The 26,125-nt window shown below is 43.3% G+C and overlaps 1 protein-coding gene across 1 annotated transcript in view; it reads left to right on the top strand.

Moving 5' to 3' along the window:
- LUT1 (Cytochrome P450 superfamily protein) overlaps positions 1 to 26,125 on the top strand; it is a 286,615-nt gene that overhangs the window by 143,455 nt on the left and 117,035 nt on the right. The gene's annotated exons all lie outside the window — the stretch shown is intronic.

Below are 26,125 nucleotides of genomic sequence, written 5' to 3'. Positions count from 1 at the left end.
GTAAAGGTACGCGGCGTGACATAGATTCAGGTGCGGAGGTACAGTGAAAGTACGCGGCGCTACAGAAGTCGCAAGTGCGTAGATACGCGGCGTGATTGAAGAAACAGTGCGTGGGTACGCGGTGCAGTGGAAGGCTCTCTGCGGGGATACGCAGAGACGCAGAAGGTGAAGTGCGAAGCCACGCAGTCCAGATAAAGAAAAATTGCGTATCTGTCCTAAAACATTTGTTGATCATCTTCTATTTATTGCTGCAGAGTTCTGGTACTAACTTTCTGTTTACAGCATTCTGAGAAGTTGGGTAATTCTTGGTTGATTGTATAAGGAGTTTGGGTAATTTGCATGTACTTGATGTTTATTTGATATTCTTGGATCCAGTTTGAAAATTTATGAAAAGTGGTCCTTGAAAGAAAAGAAGTAGGGGGTTGTAGCTCCCTTCCAGGAGAGACTGGAAAACGAGAGAGAGTTGTAGTTCTCTGCAGGTTGCAGCCTGCGTACTGGTAAAGGACTGCACCAGTACAAAATCATTGTAAAAGGAGTTTCTAATTGAAAGAAGATAGAGACATATTGCAGCAGGTGGTTTTCACCCACATTGGGTTTCCACCTTATATCTGGTGTTCTTTGGTGTGACTGTCTGTTTTTTCTTGTTCATGCTCATTGTTTTATGGTACTGACATACAAGAATAATTCAAAGTATAAATAAGGAATATTTATTAAAAAGAACTTGATAATACTGATTCACCCCCCCCTTTCAGTATTATTTCCAACAATTGGTATCAGAGCAGGTCCTTCAGAGAAGCTTGATCGCTTGAAGGAAGATCATTCATCATGAGCAACTACGAGAGGGAAGCATCAATCAGGCCACCAATTTTTGATGGGACAAACTTCAATTATTGGAAGGTAAGAGTTACTGCCTATCTTCAATCTCTTGGTACAGAAGTTTGGGATATCATAGATACAGACTACACTTTTCCTTCAGCTACTCCTACAGATCCGGCCGAGAAGAAGAAATATGAAACAAATGCTAAAGCAGTCAATACTCTGCTGGGATGCTTATCTCAAACAGAATTCGTGAAGGTTATGCAATATAAATCCACAAAGGAAATATGGGACAAGATTGTCTTGAGCTACGAAGGAGATGAACAGGTAAAGCGTGCTAAACTTCAAACCCTCAGGATTCAGTATGAGAATCTCAGAATGTATAATGATGAAAGTGTGGCTAACTATTTCCTTCGAGTAGACGAGATTGTTAATTGCATGAAAAACTTGGGTGAAGAAATAAAAGAAGCTATTGTGGTTGAAAAAGTTTTAAGATCATTGTCCCTCAAGTTTGAATCTAAAGTGTCTGCAATAGAAGAAAAGGAAAATCTACGAACTCTTACTATGTCTCAGCTACACGGAATTCTAACTGCTTATGAAATGAGAAAAGGAGGTCCATCAGACAGGAGAGAAGCTGCTTTGAAGGCTTCAGGCAAAGGAGACTACTATGAAGCAAGTCATGCGCCAGAAGAAGAAGAAGAATCAAATTTTGTCAGAAATCTTCAACGGGGTACTGGAAGGTTCAGAGGTAATTTACCTTTTAAATGTTTTGCTTGTGGAAGAGTAGGTCATTATGCTGCGAAATGTCCTCATAAGGATAAGATTGACAAAGGAAAGGAACCTGCTAGATGGAACAAGAAACAGAATGCAAATAATAAAAGCTACTACACTCATGAAGATAGTGATGGTCTATCAAATAGTGATGAAGATGAACGAGGTAATGACTATAAACTTTTAATGGCATTTGAAGATGATGATTACATGGATGCTATAGATGTGGATAGCCTTTATGAAGAAATATCTAGACTCAAGAGATGTATAGAAGAAAATAATATGATCATTGATACTCTACAATTTCAAATTGATGAAAAGGAAAAATATCTTGAAAAATTAGAAGGTGAAATTGTTGGTCTTAGAAAAGAGATTGAGAAAACAAAGGCTATTAATCTTAAGTTTGTCAAAGGATCTGAAACTCTGGATGAGATCATCAATGTACAACGTTCTCCACTAAACAAGATAGGTCTGGGGTATAATGGAGAAACTTCTCAAGCATCCACCTCAAAGAGTTATCTTGATGCAGCAAGAAGGAATGAGCAAAAGCACAATGGAGATCACCAGGTAAAGCAGGGATGAATTACATCAAGAACAAACAAAGACTATCAGGTAAACCAGGGGCAATCCGTCTTAAGGATGAACAAAAGCTACAACCAGCCACAGGTAAAATCCTCTCAATTTGCTTCAAGAATGGATGACAATAGAAATTACAATCATTTGGCCAGAAGATTTGATAACCGCAGAAGTTTCTTCAATGGACAATGCTTCTCTTGCCATAACTTTGGTCACAAAGCAGCTCAATGTGTTGCATATAAAACAATCATGACTAGAGAAGCTCAAAAACAAAGAAGTATGACCGGGATTACAAAGAGGACCTATAACAACTTTTCGGCTCTTGAAAATGAAGTTGAATGTTCTATTTGCAATAACTTTGGTCATGAAGATTCTGAATGCAGGAGCAGGTTTCAGCAGACAAAGGAACAAGCCTCAAGCACCAAAACATGGAGAATAAAGGAACCACAAACAGAAAGATGTGGGATAGCATTTTATGCAGAGGGACAGGAAAATCTATGGTATATTGATAGTGGATGTTCGAAGCATATGACAGGTGATAAAGAAAAACTTGAATCATATTCTGCTTTAGAAAAAGGAAAGAAAGTTTCTTTCGGAAATGATACTCCTGCAGCTATAAAAGGAAAAGGCACTGCTCAGTTAAAAGAAAAGGTCAAAGCTGGAAATGTTTTGTATGTTGATGGATTGAAGCATAATCTTCTGAGTGTCAGCCAGATGTGTGATCATGGAACCGAGGTGATATTTAGATCAAATGGATGTCTTGTTCGTGATCTTGATACAGGTGAAACAGTGATCAAAGGTAAAAGAACTCCAAATAATCTATACATATTTGAAGAAGGACAACAACAATGCTATCTGAGCAAGGATGATGAGCACTGGTTATGGCACCGGAGGTTGGGGCATCTAAGCTTTTCACAAATAAGGAAAGCATGCAAATATCAGGCAGTTCGTGGTCTTCCAGATATCAAAATTCCAGACAACACCATATGCAAATCATGTCAGTTTGGAAAGCAAACCAGAACTAACTTTCCGGAGAAGGAAGGATCAGCTAGCATGCCTCTTGAGCTAGTACATACAGATGTATGTGGTCCATTAAGGAAAAGGACACCTCGAGGAGAAGAATACTTGATATTATTCATTAACGATTTCTCCAGGTTTGTCTGGTTAGGACTTATGAAGCACAAAGATGAAGCATTTGAAAAATTCAAATCCTTTAAAGCCTTGGTTGAAAATGAATCAGGATACAAAATTAAGTGCCTCAGGTTCGACAGAGGTGGGGAGTTCACCTCAAATGAATTTTTCGATTTCTGTGAAGAACATGGGATAAGAAGAGAAATCTCTACAGCTAGAACTCCTCAGCAAAATGGAGTGGTGGAAAGAATGAACAGAACAGTCCAACAAATGGCTCGTGCTATGCTTGATGAGTCTGGAACTCCCGCAACTTTTTGGGGTGAAGCTGCATATGCTGCGGTTGTTATTCTCAACAAAACAAATGTCCGGGTGAACAACACTCAAACCCCTCATGAGCTCTGGTATGGTGAGACTCCTTCGGTAAAGCACTTCAAAATCTTTGGGAGCAAATGCTATATTAAGAATACTGATGAGCAACTTGGCAAACTTGAACCTAGAGCAGATGAAGGCATTCTTCTTGGTTATTCTCCACACAGCAAAGCATACAAGTGCTACAATAAAAGACTTGGAAGAATTGTTGACAGCATTGATGTAGTGGTTGATGAGAAGGGATACATTCCTAGGCAAGTAAATCATGAAGATATCGAAGAAGATGAAGACTACCCTCGAAGACAGAATGATGAAGAAGAAGAACCTCAAGAAGAACCAGAGGAGCAGATAAGGATAGAAGAGAAGACTCCATCCAGGTATGTTCAGAAGAATCATCTAGAATCTCAGATTTTGGGGCAGAAAGAAGCAGGTGTACAAACAAGAAGAACAATTGCAGAAGCTTCAAGCTATTTGGCATTACTCTCTTCCACTAAACCACAAAATGTGAAAGAGGCATGCAAAGATGAATGTTGGGTCAAAGCAATGGATGAAGAACTTGAGCAGATCGAAAAGAACAACACTTGGGAATTGCTTCCTAGACCAAAGGATAAGAATGTTATAGGGACAAAATGGGTCTTCAAAAATAAATTGAATGAAAATGGAGAAGTAATTAGAAACAAGGCCAGACTTGTTTGTAAAGGGTATGCGCAGCAAGAAGGAATAGATTTTGAAGAAACTTTTGCTCCTGTTGCAAGACTTGAGGCCATCCGAATGTTCCTTGCTCTCTCAAGCTTTCAAAACTTCAAAGTATTTCAAATGGACGTGAAATCAGCCTTTTTGAATGGAGACTTGGAAGAAGAAGTATACATTGAGCAGCCAGATGGTTTCATTCTTGGAAATGATTCAAATCTTGTATGCAGATTGAAAAAGGCTCTCTATGGTCTCAAACAAGCTCCAAGGGCTTGGTACTATCGTTCGGACAAATATCTTCATCAACAAGGTTTTTCAAAAGGATCAGCAGATAGCAATCTTTATATAAAAGTTGAAAACGACAAATTGCTAATACTTGTTGTGTATGTAGATGACATTATCTTTGGCAGCAATGAAGAAGCTATGAGTCAAAGCTTTGCCTTGGTAAAACAGAAAGAATTTGAAATGTCCTTGCTGGGAGAACTGACATATTTTCTTGGTTTGCAAATCCAACAAAAAGGAGGGATCTTTTTGTCTCAAACCAAGTATCTCAAGCAGATTTTAAAGAAATATGGCATGGAAGATGCAAAACCAGTGTGTACACCCATGGTCACAGGATGTAGCCTCAGTGCAAATGATGAATCAGCAGCAGTGCATCAACCAACCTACAGATCTATGATTGGAAGTCTACTTTATTTGACAGGTACCCGACCAGACATCATGCATGCAGTGGGAATAGTTGGAAGATTTCAGGCAAATCCAAAGGAAACTCATCTTCAGGCAGTAAAGAGAATCTTCAAATATCTTCAAGGAACTCAAAACTATGGCTTATGGTATCCTAGAGATACAGATCTCACACTTCATGCTTATACAGATGCAGATTGGGCTGGAAGCGTGGATGACAGGAAGAGCACAAGTGGTGGTGCATTCTTTATGGGTTCCAGATTAGTATCTTGGTTCAGCAAGAAACAGAGTTCGATTGCCTTGTCTACAGCTGAAGCGGAATATATTGCTGCTGCATCTTGCTGCACTCAACTCCTTTGGATGATGCAGACCTTGCAGGATTTTCAAATCACTTGTACACCACCTATCTCCATCTTATGTGATAACAAAAGTGCAATCAGCATTTCAAAGAACCCAGTCATGCATTCCAAGACCAAGCACATACCGATCAAGTATCATTTTCTCCGGGAACAAGTACTTGAACAAAAGGTCAAGTTGGAGTATGTTCCTTCTAAGGAACAAGTTGCTGATATACTCACCAAACCATTGCCCAGGGAGACCTTTGAATACCTCAGGCAAAAGCTGGGGGTTGTTGATGCATCATCTTGTTGTTGAATCTCTTCTGATGGTTGGTTGTACGCAAGGCTCATGCGTACATGTGCTGGGTTGCGGATTGGTCGAAGATCGAATGGCACAGGTTCAGGGGGAGCATATAATGCATTGTTGGCATTATGGAGGAAGTACAGAAGGAGATCATGGATGCTGGTCTGAATATTGCTGCAATATGTCTCTATCTCTTTCATGGTCATTTATGGTGTTTGGTGGATTATGGTTCTTCTTTGCAGATCTGGTTTATAGTCAGGGGGAGCATGTTCTTAGGGGGAGCATAACCCTTTGCCCTTGATGTCAAAGGGGGAGAATGACGTTGAGGATCTTGAGGTTGCCATCAAGTCCAAAGGGGGAGATTGTTGGCATTATGATTCTGGTATGACTCTATGTTACAGGTGTTGTACTTGATGGCAACTCACTCAAGTAGCAATGCTCAGGCTCTCAAAATGTTGGAAATTAAGAGGTACGCAGGTGAATGGTTCAAAAGGTGCGGACCCGCAGGTACGCCGGCCAGGAAGTGCATTCATACCCGCAGGTTACCCGTTCATGAGGTGCGGACCCCCAGTTCACTCACTTCAAGGCAGAGAAGCGCGCTCACGTGGGGTTTCTTATTTTTGGCCCGTGGTATTTAGCCCACCGTTCTTGATTCTATGGTTTTGGCCCGTGGTATAGGATCTAATTTAGCCCCGGTTTGGATCCCTTGTTTTGGTTATTTGATGGTTTTGTCCCATGGTGTGAATAAGGGCTTGACTATAAATAGGGAAGGAGATCACTTGGCCAAAGTATCTTTGCAAATTGAATATCTTAAGATCTGAAATATTGGGTTATCGGTTTAAAAGCTTGATCTATATAAAAGTGAAGTTGAAAGTGAATCTATGAAGTGTGATCTCTCGGGCGCATGATCAGATTTGGGCATCTGACTATCTGTGGCACACTGGTGGACTGCCAATTTGGCCCTAATCAGAGGTTCGCAGGTGATTAACGGTGCAAGTGCGGGGGTACGCACAACAGAAGAAGGCGCAGTGCGTGGGTACGCAGCGCGATAGAGGTTCAGGTGCGGAAGAACAGTAAAGGTACGCGGCGTGGCAGAGGTTCAGGTGCGGAGGCATAGTGAAAGTATGCGGCGCTACAGAAGCCGCAGGTGCGTAGATACGCGGCGCGATAGCATCTGAGGGTGCGTGGCCACAGTAGTAGTACGCGGCGTGATTGAAGAAACAGTGCGTGGGTACGCGGTGCAGTGGAAGGCTCTCTGCGGGGATTCGCAGAAGGTGAAGTGCGAAGCCACGCAATCCAGATAAAGAAAAATTGCGTATCTGTCCTAAAACATTTGTTGATCATCTTCTATTTATTGCTGCAGAGTTCTGGGTTTATATTTCTGGTACTATCTTTCTGTTTACAACATTCTGAGAAGTTGGGTAATTCTTGGTTGATTGTATAAGGAGTTTGGGTAATTTGCATGTACTTGATGTTTATTTGATATTCTTGGATCCAGTTTGAAAATTTATGAAAAGTGGTCCTTGAAAGAAAAGAAGTAGGGGGTTGTAGCTCCCTTCCAGGAGAGACTGGAAAACGAGAGAGAGTTGTAGTTCTCTGCAGGTTGCAGCCTGCGTACTGGTAAAGGACTGCACCAGTACAAAATCATTGTAAAAGGAGTTTCTAATTGAAAGAAGATAGAGACATATTGCAGCAGGTGGTTTTCACCCACATTGGGTTTCCACCTTATATCTGGTGTTCTTTGGTGTGACTATTTGTTTTTTCTTGTTCATGCTCATTGTTTTATGGTACTGACATACAAGAATAATTCAAAGTATAAATAAGGAATATTTATTAAAAAGAACTTGATAATACTAATTCACCCCCCCCTCTCAGTATTATTTCCAACATTTCCCAAAGTGTTTGGAGGAGATGTAGTAGAAAGGGCAAATATAAGATAGAATTCTTTTTTCTTGTTATCAACAACATTAGATTCATCATACCTGGTGTTTCTTGATCTTTTAGGAGGGCGATCATTTCCTTCATGAGGAGTGGGAGCATTCATTTTTCTTTGGTTGTTGAATCTGCCATTCCTTTGATTTTTGTTGTGGTTGTCATCATCATGAGGTGTATCTCTTCTATTTGGACACTCCCTAGCATAGTGACCAAACTTGTTGCAAATGAAGCATCTTCTCTTCCTTCCATTTTTGAAACCTAACCTTCCTTGACATTGCTTCTTTGAACCTGCATTGTTCTTCTTTTTAGCATGAGTGGAGAATGCAGTAGGATCATTCTTATTTGAAGGCATATCTAGTTCCATCATCCTTGTTTCTTCTTGAGAACATCTAGTCAACAATTCTTCAAAAGTTGGATTCCTGTCGTTGTTAAGAATAGTAGTGTTGAACACGTGCCATTCACGAGGGAGTCCTCCAAGGGCAATGAGAGTAAACTCCCTATCAACAATAGCTTCTCCAATCGAAAGAAGGTCATTTTTGATCTTAGTAATCCTCATGAAGTAGGATTTAATATCTTCATTTCTTCCTTTCTTTATATCCTTCAGCTTGTTCTTGAGGAAAATAATTTGATTTGCATTGCTGGATTTGAACATGCCAACCAACCTGTCATATATCTCCTTTGATGTGTTCAAATCAGAAAGTAAGCAACTAAATGCTTATGAATAGAATCCCTGATGATCTTCGTGGCTTTGACTTCACCCTTCTTGTACTTGGTCTTAGCAGTAGCTGATGCATTAGAAGGAGGTTCTAAAATCTTTCCCTGCACATAATCCATAACATCTTGCTCTTCTAATGTCAAATCAAGAGACATCTTCAATGCTTGATAATCAGAGTTATCATGAAGCTTATCATCAGACTTGAAGTAGGATGTGGAAGCCATTGAATCTTGTCTTTGATCAGTGATTGCTCCTCTTAGTGATTGCTCTTCTCACTCTTGCTTGGGCTTTGTCTTCACTTCAACTCTGATACCATGTTAATTTTTGATGACAATGGTATGTTCTATGCTTAGAGCAATTTTACTTCAATTTCTTTATTAGCCCAATATCAATATCCAGTTCAGCAATCACATCATCATGATAGTAAAATGTAGATAGAACATAAACAATAATAGTAGAAGACTAGCCAAGACAAGAGGACACAAGATGTGGCACCAACCAGGGACAAACCCCAATGTGGGGAAACCCTTGATCAATTCTTCTTATAATTCTTCAAAAGTTCAGCACAGAGAGAGAGAGTACAATATATAATATTCACTTGCCCAATTACAGTGAAAATCTGATCAGTCAAACAACAGAAACAAAAAGCCCTAACTAGAAAGTCAATGCTGGTCAACAAGGTAGAATTCTTCCTCCAATTCAGCTCAGTCAAACCCAGTCAACTTCGGCCTCCAACAGCAAGTCCAATCATCACAAGAACAGTTTGAAAAAGTCCAGTCAAAACTGGTCAACAAAAGTCAACACTGCAACAAACCCTAGCACAGTGAACATTGGTCAAATAGAGGTCAAACTGCCTCAGATTTCATGCCCAAAACTGCGGCCTGCTCAAACATAAATCCTCCACCCAAAATTGTACTCAAAATAGGTCAACGCTTGTCAATGCAAGTAAAAAGCAACCTTTGCAATTTCGGTCAACTCTGGTCAACAACTGGAACAGAAAAGCCTTCCTTTTCTTTGCACGTGTGGAGAGAAACCTATGAATTTCGTACCCAATCAAATGAAGGAGAAAGAAGATTGTGAGCGTGTGAAGTGTCCAAATGAGGAGGAGGCACCATGTATTTATATGCAAACATTGAGGATGAATAGACGTGACTGTTGGGCTTCTGAGACTACATGAGTTTGCTGGCCGACCTTGACAATTTGTCCATAATAAAAATAAATTCATAATTCCATTTGTACATGTTAGAATGGGATGATCTTTAGATCAATCCTACATTTCTCAGAGAGAAGAATCCAATTAAAATATGAGTTGCCTTATATGAACTGTTCAATGTGAAGTTTGGTCCTAGTTGCCAAATTTAACATCGTGGATGTTATTGTCATTGATATTGCTGATGTGTGGGGGATGCTATTATCTAGGAAATGGGGGGCTATCGTTGGGGGTCATATTCAAATGGACTTATCGTATGCCACCATTCCGCAATCAGATGCAACCCCTTTTATTCTTTATAAGGAACCCACTTACCTACCTCATGTGATCAAGCCTGGAGCATACTATGAAGCATGTGAAATCGAGAAGCCTTCTCCTATTCACCCAGCTCAAGAAGTACGTATCCTCAAACGACCAACCTCTAAAGCAAGCAAAAGGTGGAAGCCTAAAAAGGAGTATAAGGCTGGGGACTTAGTCTTGGTTGATAGAGATCCTATGCCTGTCAAGATTCATGAAAAAGTTGGGGAGGATTATTATTACATTGCCAAACTCAGTGACGAACTTTGGCCCAAACCGGTCAAATTAAGTCATATCACCTCTTTCCTTTAGACTTGTCACTTGATATTGTATCATATGCATGGTAGAGTAGGATGCACTGCATGTTGATTTTTGCATTAGAACTAACGTCATATGATATTTCTCATGGTAGAATAGATGAATCTCTGCATATTTTATTTTTATGTTGATTTTATGGCCTAACATTGAAGCATGTGCAATCATGAGACGTTGCGAAAGCATGCTGCCCCATTTTCTTCATCTATTATATGTGTAGGTAACAAGTTTATGGTAACCAAGAGATTGCTAGAGTTCTCATGACCTCCCGTTGGAGCTAGATGTTACCCACCATTTTGTGGGTGATATCCCTAGGACAATTTTTTTTTCTCCAGGATGGTCCTCAGTCGGCAGTCAGCAGCCTCTTGCAGCCACCGACTAGCTCATTGTGCCATTTCTCCTCCACCTGAGCCATCCATGTGGTACCTCACCCATCTGCCATGATTTTATGTTTGAAGGTGGGCCTCCCGAACCTAAAGGTATGCCTAGTCATTTGGTAATTGAGTATTGTAGTTTGCTTATCATGGACACTTCTGGGCATGGATTAATGGGGGAACTTGATGGAAAGGGTGGGCTAGGTTTATGCTCTTGTCCCTTAGACCCCTTTTGGATGTTAAGCTTGGATTCTAGTCCTGTGGGACCTCTTTTATTGACCATTTGGCTTTAGGGATGGTATTTCACGAGAAACCCTGATTTTGGTTTCGTGGTCCCTCTTCCTCATCCACATATATTACGCCATTTCCACTCATTATTACCCCATTCCTCATTTCTCCCACCAAGGTCAGCATTCCTCCACTGGGTTCACATAGGGTTAGCTCTCCCCTTCCCCTTGCCGACACCTTGGGTTAGGCCTGGAATGATGCCTCAAAGATTGATACAGCTAAAAAGAAAGATAAAAGCATAATTGACCACATTCAACAAGAAAATGTATCACAAAATGCAAAAGATGGTAAGGACGAACACATTTAGCATGTGGGCAAAAACCAATACATGAGCTCTAGCCCATTATCATGGCCATCACCCTGGTTCCTACAGGTTCTATGAGTCTCCTTCATCATATAGGAACCTGTGATTGTCCCAACCCCTGGTTGGTAATGAACTAAGGGGGTATCCACTACTACATCTAACACATCGTGCTTTTACCCCTTGAGGGCCGAGTAGTTAATCAAAGAAAAATCATAAAAAAGAAAAAGGCATATAAAGAAGGGTGTAAAAACTAAGGTTAGGGCACCTCATGTACCATGATTGCTCCCTCTTATACATTATATACCCAAGTGCTGGCTTCCCTTTTATTAGCTACCCTTGTACCCCAGCATGTGGCCCATGGATGCCCCTTCTGATCCCTACTCCATTCACCTCTTTATCACATGCCACCACCTTTTAAAGGATGTACCTTGGACACATCATCCTGATCCAGGTGGATGTTGTTGGCCACCCACCTATCCCATCTGGACCCCCACAACTGTCCCTTTCAGTTTTTCAGTTTCCTTAATTATAGCGCGGTCTGCTTTTTCTCTGTTTTTCTTTGCATGTCCCCAACGAGGTCGGGATATAAGGAGTTAGGGCTTGAACTGGTCGAAACTTTGCAAGACCAGCCTCGCAAATCTCGACGACCTCCCATGGCGGATGAGAAGAAAAACGAGGGGGTAGGAGATCCTATCAAAATCTTGCTCGAAGAAGCCCTCGAGCGACAAAGGAACGCGATGATGGACAGCTTTGCCCAGATCCTTCAACGGCTACCCAGAGGCGACACATCGGCTTCCAATAGCTACTCTGGAAATGCCACACCCTTTAAGGTACAAGTTAATTTTGAAATCCCCATCTTCGAGGGTCAAATAGACGCAGATGCTGTAGATAAATGGTTAAATATGCTAGATGGGTATTTTTCTGTTCATGAATTTTCAAGTCGGGAAAAGATTGTTTTCGCTCTTCTCAAAGAAGCCCCCCACGTCAAGGACTGGTGGGAAACCTACTGCGAGCAGAAGGATGAAAGTACAGGCTCACTGTTTTCAGCCGCACCCACTTGGAATGACTTCCGGGATGCCATCAAGGAGCAGTACTACCTTGTCAAAAGCTATGAGGACAAATACATCAAATGGACCACACTGCGGCAGGGACGAGACCAAGATGTGTCGGAGTTCACAAACATTTTTCATACCCTTCGCACACAATTGGGTATCAAAGATTCTGAGCTGCATCTGGTACTCAAATACTGTGGCTGCCTACATAGATACATCTAGGAAGAGATGGAGTTCTTGAACATCTCCTCACTGGCACAACATACCGATACGCTGTCAAAATCGAGCAAAAGTTCAAACAAAAGAAGCGAGACTTTGGATCTGCAAATCCGAAGCCCAAAGGACAAAGCCAAGGCGGGGTGACCCAAGACAACCCCTCGAAGCCGCAAGAAAAGAACAACACCACAAAGCCGAAGAAGGACACAGGGAAGTGGTGTGAGTTCCACAAGAGTCCCACTCATAACACAAGTGAGTGTCGGACCAAGCAGTCGCTGGTGGCCGAGTTGAAGGCTTCCGAATCAGATACAGGTTCCGACCCTGAGCCAGAACCCGATAAGGGGAATGGCAAAGGGAAGCAGATCATTGATGCGGATCCCAGTGCCACTGTTGCCATCGCTAAGATCCAGAAAAATGAGCCCGAAGATCCAGAGGAGGCGGAACGTCTTTTCCACTCACAGACGTGGGTGAAGGGTTCGCCGCTGCAATTCATTGTCGATAGTGGCATCCAAAAGAACCTCATTTCAGCAGAGGTCGTGAAGCGGTTGGGCCTACCAACTACACCACACCCACAGCCGTACAGTATCGGGTGGCTTCACGAAGGACGAGATCTCAAAGTTCGCCAGCAATGCCACCTTCCCTACAGCATCAAGCCCTTCACAGACGAGGTATTGTGTGATGTTACACCTCTAGATGTTTGTGACGTATTATTAGGCCAACCATACTTGTGGAGGCGACATGCTGTGTATGAGTCAAGGCCTCGCGCTGTCATTATTTCTTTGGGTGATTCATTATACAGGATACCGGAGATAGCCCCACCTACCGCCACCTCTTTGATCACTACTAAGAAAGGCAGCAAGCTCATCTCACAGACTAGGAAATTTATTTTCTGTCTGGTTCGCTCCCAAAGTAAGGGGAAGATTGTTGCTACATCCATGACCCCCACGAAGGGTTCCTCCACACAGCAGCAATAGAGGGATACGGTCATGACAGAACACAGGAACAACTTCTCCTTACCTAGAGGGGTACCACACAAGTTTCAGGTGGGCGACAAAGTTTGGTTACATCTGCAGAGAGAACGCCTTACCAGAACCCATCAGAAACTTAGACCACTTCGACATGGTCCTTACACCAATAACAAGGCTACAGGCAACAATGCTTTGAAGCACAGCATTCCTCCATTCCTTCGCTTGCATCGAGTGTTCAATGTGGACCGTCGTCGACCATGCTTCCCACCATATCTGTACACATCAGAGAGTGCAGAACAGCTCACCAGAGACCCAGCCAGTGTTGCGGGGGAGCGCCCCCCCCCCCCCCCTCGCTCCCGCTCCTGATCCGCGCTCCGGGCGGGAGCGACTCGGGAGCGGGTCGGGAGCGTGCTCCCGAAATCGCTCCCGAAAAGGGAGCGATTTCTGGAGCGCGCTCCCTGCCTTTTCGGGAGTGTTTTCGGGAGCGTTTTGCCTTTTTTTGCATTTTTTTTTTGTAGTAATGTTCGAAATGCAATTTTTTTTGAAAGAAACAAATAGTTTTTGAGTGGGGCAACTTAATGATCAAGTCTTGGCCCTAGTATTGATATGCTATTCATGGTAATGTTAAATTCTTAAAGTAAAAGTGACATTTTCTTTATTTTTCATTTTCATCCTTTTACTTAAATTTTTAACATTACCATGAAATGACTCGGGATGTTTGAGAGTGGTTTCGTCCTCATTGGATTTCATATGGAGAAAGTAGAATTTTAGATTTCATTCAAAATCCAGCAGACTTATCAGTTTTTCAGGATTTCAGGATTGGGGGATTGCAATGTTTCCATTGAATTTTGTCATGTATTAGGGTATGGAACTCATATTTAATCAAGAGTACCAATCCTTCTATGTACCTTGATGTTAGTGACATTGGTTGTCGAACTCCTCTATCATGACCCTTCTAAAAATGTACGCATCACTCAAACAAAATCTTGACTTGACATGCTATGCTTTTTCTATCTTATGTTAATGCTTAGAGGGTGATATTATTGACAAAGATCCCTATACAGATACAAAGGTAATGACAAAGATACCTCTGGATATTAATGCTTGGAGGGTGATATTAATGACAAAGATTCTGTTTTTGCAACAAGACTAAAAAATTAGACATTTCTCGTGGTGGCAAGAGGCCCAAGCATAAGAAATAGATAATAGATTTACTTCTCTTTTCCAGTTTCTAGTAGCTTTTATAACTATTGACTCTTTCATATTTATTATGATATTTTTTTAAACAATATATGACAATTTAAGTTTGAAGTTGGCAATTATAACTCATTAGTAATGAATTATGAATATGATGCTTCATGAAAGTTGAAAGTTGTTTCATTTCATTTCATGTTAGATATTATTTGTTGTAATGGTTACACTTAGCTTACAAGTACAACTTTGGTGATCAATGATGACAAATGTTATATATTGAATTTTGAAAGCTTGAAACTTTAAGATTGATGAATCATGAGACTCAATATGTTGTATGTTACTATGTTACTAACTTGCGGACGTGGTTGATGAAGATTATAACTTCTAGTTGATTGTTGTTATATGGTTCAATCTATGCTTTTTTATGTTTTTTATATCTAATTCATCATTCTACATGTTTTTGTTGACATATATGTATCAAAAATTAAAAAATATAAATATATATATATTTTTAAAAAATCGCTCCGGGATTCGCTCCCAAATCGGGAGCTTCTGAAAATGGTCGCTCCCGCTCCCCGCTCCCGCTCCCGCTCCCGCTCCCAAGTAACATTGGACCCAGCTCAGCAGAAGCTTCCTCATCTTAGGGAGGAACTCAACGCAATGGGGACCATTGCTTCTTAAGGGGGGAGGAATGATCTAGGTGGATGTTGTTGGCCACCCACCTATCCCATCTGGACCCCCACAACTGTCCCTTTCAGTTTTTCAGTTTTCTTAATTATAGCGCAGTTTACTATTTTTAGTAGTTTTTCGGGTCCTAAACTTCCGGAGCCGTTTTGAGGCCCTAAACGACGTTTTTTGGGAAATCTACCGCCAACGATTTTTCTGTCAAAAAGTCATCTTTTCCGTCGTAGTCCTCAAAGATATCTTTCCAATGGGCTATCATGCACGTCAAACGGAGATAATACGACCAATTCGCGACCTCGGGAAGTTGATGTATCAACTTACCCAAAAACGGGGCCCACAATTTGGCGTTTCATCTTCTAGGGTTAGGTTTTGGAATGTGAAGGGTTTTCCATTGTTTCTCAACAATAAATAGGCCTTCGAGCCTCATTTTAACACAGTTCAGAACAGTTCAGAGACATGTAGCCGCCACATCTCTTCTCAGAGATAAGCTACCATCGTCCTAGCTGGTTTAGTTCTATTCTGGTTGTAAGCATATTTCAGTATTTTCCATTAATGAAATGAAGCATTATTTCCGCTACATCTTTGTGTATATGGTTATCTCTGTATTTTGTTGCGTTCCTGTTTAAATCCGGATCACATCCCCTTTAGAAGTAGAAACCACCTAATAGAATACTTGGTTAACCCCATTTGGAGTTTGGAGACATTAGCACATCTCGAAGCCCATTATGGAAGGGCAGACCATTATGAAGTCCCCACCTGTGGTCCATGGTTTGTAAGCTCCTTTAGTCGATTTCCTTGATGACTTGTTGTATCGGAAGGCTAGGGGACGCATTAGATCTTATGCAGGATTGCAGATGGTCTCCATCTTGGGTTTGGTCTCCCTATACAGGGTCCTAACCCTCTAGAGGAATACATTGGCACATGTAGTATGTGTGTTGAGGGCCATGGGCCTCCACAACAGTAGACAACACTCTATGGATCGCCGAGGATGTTTAGAGATTGCTCAAGATTCACCTATTGGACGAGGAAGATGCACTTGGTTCACCTTTGCCTAGCCAACCCCACAGATGCACCATGCACTTGGTAGCTGACCCAGGACTTGTAGGATGATTTGGCGTCACCTACACCATCATCGGAATCCTTATAGATGATCTACATGCATCTTCGACTCATTTGGAGACCCATGAGGTTATTATTGTGCCCCCACACCCACTGAGAGCACCACAGGTTTATTGTTTGGAGAACAAGGGGCCAACCCCTTGTCCATCACTTTTGAGGGTCCTATTCTTCATTATGGCACATATGGACCTCATCAGGCCTCTTGGAGGGCCCTACAACATGTATTATTTATTGTTTGACCTCTTAAGAGGCTTATTATTTCATTTGTGAGCTAGTTTGGTGGGCTTGTCAACAAAAGTTAGGTTATTAACACATTATTTTATTTTTGGGGCTTATGTAGGCCTAAGAGACTAATTCAAATTCATCATTAGTGTAAGTACAAGTGAAATCCATTTTCTCATCATCACTTTGGATTGGATCTCTCTTCTCTTTAGAGAATTTCACACTTTTTTCTGGGATGAAGAATTGGAGCATGGATGAATTTTGATGTTTGGATTGGAGTATTTTTATCTTGGAGCTTCTTTATTGTCAAATTGTTGATGGTTGGATATGTTCTATTACATGTGAGTACACACTTTTAATGCTATCCTTGTTTTAATTTTGTCATATGCATTGAATGGGATTTTCGCTATAATAGGGCTAATTGTTGCATTGTATAATTGCAAATTTGTGGAATTATTATTTCTATATAGCATCTCTCAATGTTCGGGCCATGTATGTGAATGAAATCTCCCAGGGATAATTCCATCGGGGAATTTATCTTGATAAGCCATCTCCTTTGCCAAGTGAAGTATAAAAGTTTTGAGGTCTCTTCCTCTTGCCCTAAAAGATGAGTGAAGAAGTCCTTAAGGCCTCCTTGACTGAAATACAAGGTCCTTTCTCATCATTATCCTAGACTCCATTCTCCCCAAGGATTAAGGCACTGATCTTCCAATAGGTGGTCACTAAACGAATACTTTTCTTAACTTTTCCATCTCTTTTCTATGTCTAGCCAAGTTGGGTCACCTAGGGCATCATTTTCCCGATAAAATAACCCAAGAAAAAGTTCGATCTCCTAGCCTCTCTTGCGCGAGTGTGTCCTCAAGGCCTCCTCCAATTTTGACACCATTCTAGTGGTGGAGTTATAAGATAAGCTAAGCCCTATCTCCGAGATCAAACTTTGCCCTAGTGTTCCCAAGGCTAGTGCCTCATAGGATCAATTTGACGCCTTTAATGAAAATTCTTGCTTTCATCCTTTCCCCTTCCTTGTCTGGGTTAAGAACATCATTGCTTGCTAGATTCTTCCTCCTTAACCTAGGTTGGGTCCACTTGGTCTTGTGTGGTCCCACACTTTTGAAAAGTCAAATCTTCAAAAACCATTCGGGAAGTCAAGTCCAATAAGGATTTTAGGATTGGGAAACTCCTTCATAATGCATATTCCTCTAACCCAACCCTGAAATCCTCACCTCCTCATCCTAGAAATCTTTGTACCTTGCTGTAATACTTGTTTCAAGGATATTCTCCAAACCCCAGTAAACTCCAACCAAATATGTATAAATGATATAATAACCAGGAAGCTCAAATGATAAAAATAACAGTGGTGCAATATATAATGATATATATTATAAACGTGAAATATAAGCAGTTACTCAAGAAATGCAGTGAAAAATGCTAAGCCATTTTATTATACTGAGCAATAGAATGACTATAGGAGGTGATCAGAAAGATGGCACCTCGACTTGCACAAGGCAAGTGAAGAAATACACTCAGAATAGCAAGGGAATGGCCTCTCTCAGAAGTGCGTGGAAGTTGCTGGAGAATTGCCGTGCTTCTGCTGCTGCTAGAAAGAAAATGAGGATTTGGGGGTGTTCCCCTCCTCGGAAAATGCTGAAACTCTGGAGTCAGACTCTACTCAAGAAACCCAGAAAAACCCAGAAAGCTTTCTTGGAATAGCCGACCCCCGAAAATCACCCCCTTGGGTTTCTGCGCAGTCCCTCAATGCTCTGCGCTGCCACTGAATGAAACCCTCTAGAAATCTGTTTGAAAACTCTACCAAAACCGTCCAATATGCAAGGGCTGATCCCCTATTCAATCTCCTAGCACAAATCTTACTGCAAAACCCTCAATCCAGAACTCCTGCCAGAAAGAACTGCGTCATCCCTCTCAGTGCTGCGCAGTCCCTCAAGATGCTCAATCCTCCTGCCAAAATGCTGATGAAACTATTGCAAAAATGCTGATGGGAAATACCTTGCCCGAGCAGGCACTCGAAGTCCCCCGGGGCTAAGGGTGAGATCTCCGAACGGAGACACTCAATGCACTAAACAGTGCTGCAGACTAGCTAAACAGCCAGCATGCTCTAAGTCGAAGTGACTAGCTCAAATGCACATAACTGAATGCCAAAATGAGGAGGCTCCTCTCTCCTTTATAGCGTTGGCCTCTCACAATCCAAGGCTCACCTCCTCCAACGTAATCTCCTCTTGCCACGTGTTCCTTTTCCATCTGCGCAGTCCCTCCAAGTGTCTGCGTGGGCCCCATCTCTACGTGGTCCTTTGGCCCCCTTGGCTCCTCTTTAAGTCACAACGTTGTGCTACTAGGGAGTGACTTTTATTCTAAAAGTGAGTTATGTCCCCTTTTCCTCGCCCTTTTATTTATAAATAACTATAGAAGGCAAAATCGAGCAAAATTGAATATTCCAATTAGCCATGGCTAATTAGGAATATTACAGTCTCCCCCGGCAAAATGTTGCTTGTACTCAAGCAACTGAAGTGATGGATGCTACAAATTTTTCTTACTCTTTCAAGTGGCATTCTCATCCGATAAATTCTTCTACCTCACCAAGAATTCCCGGACCGTACTACTCCGCAGTTGCCTCTCCCTGGTATCAATAATAGCCTCTGGCTGCAACACCAAATGCCCCTCATCATCCGTGGATGGTAGCTCATCTGTCACTGTCACATGCTGTCCCAACGCCTTCTTCAGGCATGATACGTCAAAAACGTTATGAATCTTGCTGCCTTGGGGCAGCTCCAACTCATAAGCAACTTGTCCAACCCTGTGTATCACCCTGTATGGCCCATAAAAGCGGGGCTTGAGCTTTTCATCCCCCTTCTGCTTCAGTGACGACTGTCGGTATGGCTGTAATCGTAGGTAGACCAAGTCTCCTACCTCAAACTATCTCTCCACCCGACCCCTGTCAGCATACAACTTCTGCTGGTTCTGTGCTGTAGCCATATTATCTTTGAGAGCTCGGAGAATATCCTGACTCTCTTGGATCCAAATCTTGGTTCTCAGAGCCTTGCTAGCACCAAACATCACGTCAACAAAAGATAAAGGATGATATCCATACAAAGCATAGAATGGTGACATACCGATGGACATGTGATGTGTAGTGTTGTAGCAGTACTACCCCAGATGCAGCCACTTCAGCCATGCTCTCTGCTGCCCACTGACATAGTTACGCAAGTAGCCATCCAGCCACTTGTTAACTATCTCTGTCGGCCCGTTCGTCTGTGGGTGATAACTGGTACTTGGTGTGAACTCCGTCCCCACCAACCGGAAAAGCTCCTGCCAAAACCCGCCCATGAAACGGCTATCCCTGTCACTGACGATGGTATTAGGAAGACCATGTAGCCTGAAGACCTCTCTGAAGAACAACTCGGCCACCTGTGCTGCTGTGTAGTGTGCGGATATGGCAAAGAAATGTGCGTACTTTGTCAGTCGATCAACGATGACAAAAATACAATCCTTGCCCTATACCATGGGCAACCCTGTGATGAAGTCCATCGAAATACACTCTCGTTTCCCCTCCGGAATGGGAAGAGGTTGCAATAAACCCGCAGGATGGCTCATCTCCCCTTTATTCCTCTGGCAAACGTCGCACTCCCGGATATGTTGGAGCACGTCCTCCTTGAGGCCCTTCCATGAGAACCTCTCTCTAATGGCCCTGTAGGTTTTGGTAAACCCTTGATGGCCTGCCAATGGTGAATCATGTGACGCCTGAAGTATCTTCTTCTTGAGCTGAGATCTCTTAGTCAAGAAGATCCGGTCCCTGTAGTAGATGATCTCATCGACCACCCTGTACCTGTCGTCCACCACCTGCCCATCTAGAACCTCACATGCAAATCTGTCCTTGGAGTACTCTACTAAGAGTCGAGCCCTCCAGTCTGCGTCCAAGCTCATAAGAGACAACGTGGCTAGTATACGTGAAAGGGCATTTACTACCATGTTGTTCTTACCCTTGACATATTTAATGTCAAAGTCATATGCTTGGATCTTACTGATCCACTTTTGCTGCCTCTCCTGGAGCTGCTTCTGCTCCAAAAAGAATCTGAGGCTGTTGTGATCAGTCCTCACCCTGAACCTGTTACCCACTAAATATTGCTAGAACTTGGCCAATGCATGCATTATGGCCAGCATCTCCTTGTCGTATATAGAATACAACCTCTCGTGCGGAAGGAGCTTTCGGCTCTCATAGGCTATAGGGTGACCTCCCTGCGTCAATACTGCGTTGATCCCCTCTCCTGACACATCACACTCCAAAACAAATGACTGTGTAAAATCTGGCAATGCAAGCACTTGGCAGCTGCTCATAACCTCCTTGAGCCTGTCAAAGGCTCACTGCGCTGTATCCGACCAACTGAATGCCCCCTTCGTCGTCAAATTTGTCAAGGGTGCAGCAAGCTGTGAGAAACTCTTGATGAACTTCTGGTAGTAAGTACAAATGCCAATGAATCCTCGGAGTTCTGTCACGTTCCTTGGCTTCGGCCAATCTCTGATGGCCCTGATCTTCTCCTCGTGGACTCTCACTCCGTCCACCCCTATGATGTGTCCCAAGTACAACATCTCCGTCAACCTAAACTCACACTTGGAGAGCTTGGCATAGAACTACTGCTCCTGCAAGATACACAACACTATCTCAATGTGTTGGAGATGCTCCTCCCAAGTCCTGCTGTAAATGAGGATATCATCAAAGAATACCAACACAAACTTCCTCAAGTGACTACGGAAGATGTGATTCATGCAGGACTGAAATGTAGCGGGGGCGTTGGTTAGCCCAAAGGGCATCACCAAGAACTCAAAGTGCCCATAGTGACACCTGAAGGCGGTCTTGGGAATGTCCTGCTCCCTCACGCGAATCTGATGGTACCCAGATCTCAAATCAATCTTTGAGAAGAACCGTGCTCCTCTCAACTCATCCATCAACTCATCGATCCTGGGTATGGGGTACCTGTTCTTCAGTGTCTTCTTGTTCAGGGCCCTGTAGTCAATGCACATCCTCAATGTGTCGTCCTTCTTCTTCACCAACACCACGGAAGAAGCAAAAGGACTCGTGCTCGGCTGAATGTGTCCAAGAGCCAGCAACTCCTGAATGGCCCGCTCAATCTCATCCTGATAGACCTTGGGATGCCTATAGGGGGCAGTAATCACTGCCTGTATGCCATGCTCAAGCTCAATGGTGTGCTCAAACCCCCGGTCCAGTGGCTGTCCCAGTGGAATCTCCCCAAACACTATGGCATACTGGTCAAGGATGGGCTGTATCTCTGGATGTATCGTTTGCCCTGTAGTCCCTGCCTCTGATGCACGCAGCTCCACTGCCCACTCTACGTCTCCCTTCCGGAAGACTGCCTCCATCCGATGAGCCGAAACAGTCTGAGGCGGATATGTGTGCTGTCCCCGTATCTTCTCATGCCTCCCTGTCTTCTCATCATCCCACTCCATCTCTAGGGTCTTCCAATCTGTCGTGACCTTCCTTAGAGTGATAAGCCACTGAACACCTAGTATCATGTTGGTGTCCAGAATATCGACCACGAAAAAGTGGTCAGTCAATGTGTAGGTGCCCATCGTCACTGATAGCTCTGGAACATAACGAGCACACATCATGGTCTGATCTCCTGGGACCAAAACTGAAAACCCATCGAAGCTCTCTATCTGTATACCTCTCCGCTTAACCATCTGTGCATTGATGAAGTTGTGGGTTGCCCCACTATCAACCAAAACTGATACTTGTTGGTCACGTACTGTCCCCCGTATGCGCAACGTCAAATACTTGAGAACTCCTCGCAATGCTGCAAGGGACCCTCCGATAGGTGCAAAAGTTGCACCACCTGATGCTGGTGGTGGAGGTGGCAAAGGACCCTGCACGGCATGACCATCTCCTGCCTCCACATCATCCTCCTCATCCTCTTCCCCGCCGCTCTCTGAGAAGACCTCAATAAAATGTGCTTTGCCAGCAGCACATCTATGTCCCGGTGCCCACGGTTCCTGACAGGTAAAACACAACCGCTTCTTCTTCAGCTCCCTCCTAGCATCATCATCAATCTGTGCTCGTCCTGGATTTCCCTTTGGAGGCGGAATCCTCACCTCCTTCCCCTTAGGTTGGAAAGCTTGTCTCTGGGGGTAAGGTGTCCGGGTCCTGGGCAATGCATCCTGTAAGTCTCGGATCCTGCTAATAGCATCCTGGAGTGTGGCTGGTCTAATGGATCTGACTAGACCTCGAAGTGGCTCTGCTAACCCCTCAACATACATGTAGATCCTCTGTGCTGTGGATAGATCTGGCACCATCACTGAAACTCTCAAGAAGTCTGCAATGTAGGTCTCTAGGCTCCCTGTCTGTTTGAGCCTCGTCAGCTCAACAAAGTGCTGTTCTGGATCCCTCTGGTTAAATCTCTCCATCAATCTCCTGGTGAACTCGACATATGTCGTCACTGTGGAATGTCCGAGTGTAACCATCCCATGGAACCACCAATCCTGGGCCTCACCATCCAAATGTAATGTCGCCACCTTGATGGCTTCTGCCTCCGACATTTGGTTAAGCTGGAAATAGATGTCCAACTTCTCCACCCAAGACCTTACCGAACTGTTTGATGAGCCATCAAACATAGGCAAGTGGAATCTACTAGCTGTGCAGTGGGTGTCTCCATCATGATAATGCCGGTATCCTCTATGATGGTCATGGGGTCTACTATCCCGCTGGAGCTGAACAAAGTCTCTGAATGAGAGAGCGTCCCTGAACTCCTGCCCATAGGCCTGGTACTTTGCAAAATAATCGCCCATGTGACCGGGATCTGCCTCCTGCTGGGCTCCCGCCCCCGTGTCTGCTCCTAGGAAAGTGGGCATGGTAGAACGTGTAGGGGCATGTGAGGCCATCTGCTGAGTAGTATCACGCTGCTCTGGCAAATGGTGGGATGCACCCGATCCCTCACCAACCTGGAAAACCTGTGGGCTCTCACGCTGTCGAGCCTCTACTGCCGTGAATCTCTACCCAATCACCTCAACCTGCCTCGACAAATCCTGTACTGATTTGAGGAGCATATCCACAAATCTCTTCCCGTCCTCGTCTGCCATCGGATCCTCCTACTCTGCGTCCCCCACAGGCTCCTTCTGTTTTGCGTCCACCACAGACTCCTCTTGTTCTGCGTCCACCACCGGAACACAGTCTCCCTCTCCGTAGGTGTTTTCCAACCTACGCCCAGTGTCTCTGTATCTCTTACGTCTGTAGCAGATGTAAGGCTTTTCCCCCAGTGTCATAGATTGCTAGCTCCACAGGCTGAGCCAGATCTATGCTTTGATACCACTGTAATATCCCGTTTCAGGGATATTCTCCAAACCCCAGTAAACTCCAACCAAATATGTATAAATGATATAATAACCGGGAAGCTCAAATGATAAAAATAACAGTGGTGCAATATATAATGATATAAACGTGAAATATAAGCAGTTACTCAAGAAATGCAGCGAGAAATGCTAAGCCATTTTATTATACTGAGCAATAGAATGATTATAGGAGGTGATTAGAAAGATGGCACTTCGACTTGCACAAGGCAAGTGAAGAAATACACTCAGAATAGCAAGGGAATGGCCTCTCTCAAAACTGCGTGGAAGCTGCTGGAGAACTGCCGTGCTGCTGCTGGAAAGCAAATGAGGATTTGGGGGTGTTCTCCTCCTTGGAAAATGCTGAAACTCTGGAGTCGGACTCTACTCAAGAAACCCAGAAAAACCAAGAAAGCTTTCCTAGAATAGTTGACCCCCGAAAATCACCCCCTTGGGTTTTTGCACAGTCCCTCAATGCTCTGCGCTGCCACTGAATGAAACCCTCCAGAAATCTGCCTGAAACCTCTGCCAAAACCCTCCAATATGTAAGGGCTGATCCCCTGCTCAATATCCCTGCACAAATCCTACTGCAAAACCCTCAATCCAGAACTCCTGCCAAAAAGAACTGCGTCATCCCTCACAATGCTGCGCATTCCCCCAAGATGCTCAATCCTCCTGCCAAAATGCTGATGAAACTATTGCAAAAATGTTGATGGGAAATACCTTGCTCGAGCAGGCACTCGAAGTCCCCCGGGGCTAAGGGTGAGATCTCCGAACGGAGACACTCAATGCACTAAACAGTGCTGCAAACTAGGTAAACAGCCAGCGTGCTCTAAGTCGAAGTGACTAGCTCAAATGCACATAACTGAATGCCAAAATGAGGAGGCTCCTCTCTCCTTTATAGCACTGGCCTCTCTCAATCCCAAGGCTCACCTCTTCCAACGTAATCTCCTCTTGCCACGTGTTCCTTTTCCATCTGCACAGTCCCTCCAAGTGTCAGCGTGGGCCCCATCTCTGCATGGTCCTTTGGCCCCCTTGGCTCCTCTTTAAGTCACAACGTTGTGCTACTAGGGAGTGACTTTTATTCTAAAAGTGAGTTATTTCCCCTTTTCCTCACCCTTTTATTTATAAATAACTATAGAAGGAAAAATCGAGCAAAATTGAATATTCCAATTAGCCATGGCTAATTAGGAATATTACACTTGCTTAACAAGCAAAGCAAGCTCTATTCTTAAAACCCTTCTAGAAAAAGATTAGTAGTGTCACTTTACATCCATTGGTTGATTCATCTTTCACAAGTGACCTTCTATATAACGGGTATCCTACCATTGGTGAAATTCCGTAAAGAGTAGGGAGTCTTAGCTGAGGTGACAGTTGGCTAAGCCTCCATCGTTGCTCTTTGATCTAGCAGTTGTTCCTTTAGGAGTCCCTTTCATGCCCCCTGCTAGTTTGAGCAGTAATAGTGCCAACCCTAAATCTAGTGGTCAATAAAGGAGATCCCATGGGACTAGGCTACAAGGCTAAACACCAAATCAGGTGGAGGAGACAAGAGCACACACCTAGCCCACTCTTTCCACCGAATCCCCCCACCAATCCACGCGACAAATCATCTATGAAAAGTAAACAAAATTACTCAACCAAACCAATGAAATGCAATACCTTTGGGGTCAAGAGGCCCACCTTCAAACATAAATTCATAACAGATGGGTGAGGGACCACATGGTTGGGCGGAGACAATGGCACATCGAACTATTTGGTGGCTACAAGGGGCTGCTGGCTGCCGGCTGAGGACCATCTAGGAGAATTTTTTTTCTCCTATATACACTACCCACAGGTGGTGGGTAACAGGCTTATATAGCATGTCCTTAAAGGTGGCACTTTTGATTGCATGAACAATATTTAGTTTAACATAACATGCCTTTAGAACTTAAAAAGGCTTGTGTTTGTGGTAATCATATAATTATGTCCATCTCGTCTTCATTTGCTTCAGATGCGGAGGATTGATTTTTAACAACTCATAACGGGAATTATTTGTCATGGATTTGGAATTAAGTATATGTATTGACATAGACAAACACATACATGCATATATAACGATGTGAATTGCCTTTTCTCATAACCTGGGGCATATGTCAAATATAAATTATGCCTAACTTAAAGGTCTCTTTTGACAAGAATATTTAATCCTGCAAGTCCGTGTTGTTAG

This window comes from Pinus tabuliformis, chromosome 3_1 (genome assembly GCF_031772625.1).
Source record: "Pinus tabuliformis cultivar Carrire ecotype Pingquan chromosome 3_1, CPIR1, whole genome shotgun sequence".
Taxonomy (NCBI): domain Eukaryota; kingdom Viridiplantae; phylum Streptophyta; class Pinopsida; order Pinales; family Pinaceae; genus Pinus; species Pinus tabuliformis.
The sequence above is the reverse complement of the archived record's forward strand: the minus strand, read 5'-3'. Positions and strand labels throughout refer to the sequence as shown.